Raw genomic sequence first — 2,276 nt, 5'->3', positions numbered from 1 at the left:
TCCTTTACCAAAATGAATGCTGCAGCGTCTAGAAGCTAACTGTTTTCCCTAATTCTAGGAAGGCTAGAAACCTGAGGTTGTAACTGAATGAAAGGACCATAGCCCTCACGGTAGACAGAAGAAGGAAAAGATTCATCCATTCATTCAATTATATTTATTGAGCACTTACTGTGCGCACAGCATTGTACTAAACGCTTGGAAAATACAATTCAGCAACAGAGACAATTCCTACCCAACAGTGGGCACACAGTCTAGAAATTAAACTCAGTCTTTGCCCTCAGTTACAAGTTGTGCTATTTTAAGGAAACCATAGATTAAATGGTCAATGACAATGAACATTGTGTCCACAGGCATTAAAAAAAATCAAAATGTTCATAAATAAATAATGATAATAATAATGGCATTTATTAAGCACTTACTATGTGCAAAGCACTGTTCTAAGCACTGGGGAAGTTATAAGGTGATCAGGTTGTCCCACGGGGGGCTCACAGTCTAAATCCCCATTTTACAGATGAGGTAACTGAGGCCCAGAGAAGTTAAGTGACTTGCCCAAAGTCACACAGCTGACAAGTGGCAGAGGCCGGATTTGAACTCACAACCTCTGACTCCAAAGCCCGGGCTCTTTCCACTGAGCCACGCTGCTTCCCATGATGGCATTAGGCATTTGTTAAGTGCTTACTCTGTGCCAAGCACTGTTCTAAGTGCTAGGGTGGATACAAGCTGATCAGCTTGTCTCACGTGGGCCTCACAGTCTTTAATCCCCATTTTATAAATGAGGTAACTGAGGCACAGAGAAGGGAAGCGACTTACTCAAAGTCACACAGCTAAGTGGCGGAGTCGGAATTAGAACCCACGACCTCTGGCTCCCAAGCCCGGGCTGTCTCCACTGAGCCACGCTGCTTCTCTAATCAAAATAGGAGTCCAAGAGAGGCTCAATTAAATCACAGAAAACAGTCTTCTTGCTCTACCAGCTGGAGGTAGCGAAGTACACAGATTCAGAAATACTAGTTCAATAAAAATTGATCCAGCAGAATTGCCTAGCGAAGTTTTTGTAATAAATGTTGAAGCATTCTTTAAGATTAGCAAATCTGCCAGCAGTTTTCTTTTTTTACTGAATATAATAATAATAATAATAATAATGGCATTTATTAAGCGCTTACTATGTGCAATGCACTGTTCTAGGCACTGAAATATTCCCAACAGCCCCTCTCAGGATGGCACCTGGAGAGTTTCCAGTACTCTACCAGTTTCGGCTATGGGAGGGAGAGTCGAGCAGAGGCATATCCATTCCATTTCTAGCTTGGGCAGTGGCTAGCGAGTGGAAGGCCATCTTCCACAAGTCAAAATTCACTTTTGCTGGGCAGCAGCAGCAGCACGGGAGAGAGTCAAGGGCGGAGACTCAGGTTTACTGCATGGAAGGGGGTGATAGTGAACCACTTCTGTATTTTTACCAAGAAAACTCTGTGGATATACTACCAGAATGATTGCAGATGGAGAGTGGGGCGTTCTGGGGGGAGATGTGTCCATGGAGTCGTTATGATTCAGATATAACAGCAAAAGACAAGATTTCCAACGGAATCAATCGATCATATTTATTAAGCGCTTACTGTGTGCAGAGCACTGTACTAAGCGCTTGGGAAGTACAAGTCGGCAACATGTAGAGACAGTCCCTACCCAACATCATCATCATCATCATCAATCGTATTTATTGAGCGCTTACTATGTGCAGAGCACTGTACTAAGCGCTTGGGAAGTACAAGTCGGCAACATATAGAGACAGTCCCTACCCAACAGTGGGCTCACAGTCTGAAAGGGGGAGACAGAGAACAAAACCAAACATACTAACAAAATAAAATAAATAGAATAGATGTGTACAAGTAAAAGAAAACTATCCTGAAAAGGTCTGAAAATCAAAACTGGTCTGGGGCTTGCAATATGAGTCTTCTCTCCAGATTGGATGCCTATTTATTGTATAGGTAAATTGCATAAGCTTTCTATATCCAGATTTACACAGTAGAACTAGGAGGCAAGTTCTTTCTCAGGGTATTGGGCGAAAGAATGCATTCAGGCAAAAAATACCCACTGTTAGCCTAAATTATCGTAGCTTAGTTCGAATCACCTTGGATGCATGCCTACGATGATCTAACCCTTTTAATTACCCTCCGAGTTTTAGATAGATATGGTGCATGGGAGCAAGGGTCCAGAAAAGATCAATCATATTTATTGGGCGCTTACTGTGTGCAGAGCACTGTACTAAGCTCTGTAAAAGATGTACA

General features: G+C 42.5%; 1 non-coding gene across 1 annotated transcript; it reads left to right on the top strand.

Moving 5' to 3' along the window:
• Positions 1 to 1,203: 1,203 nt before the first annotated feature.
• Positions 1,204 to 1,341, top strand: LOC119926040. Its single transcript, XR_005449958.1, has one exon. It is a non-coding gene; the product is annotated as a small nucleolar RNA SNORA7 (small nucleolar RNA).
• The last annotated feature ends 935 nt before the right edge of the window (positions 1,342 to 2,276 follow it).

The sequence above is a fragment of the Tachyglossus aculeatus genome, chromosome 3 (assembly GCF_015852505.1).
Source record: "Tachyglossus aculeatus isolate mTacAcu1 chromosome 3, mTacAcu1.pri, whole genome shotgun sequence".
NCBI lineage: Eukaryota > Metazoa > Chordata > Mammalia > Monotremata > Tachyglossidae > Tachyglossus > Tachyglossus aculeatus.
The sequence above is the reverse complement of the archived record's forward strand: the minus strand, read 5'-3'. Positions and strand labels throughout refer to the sequence as shown.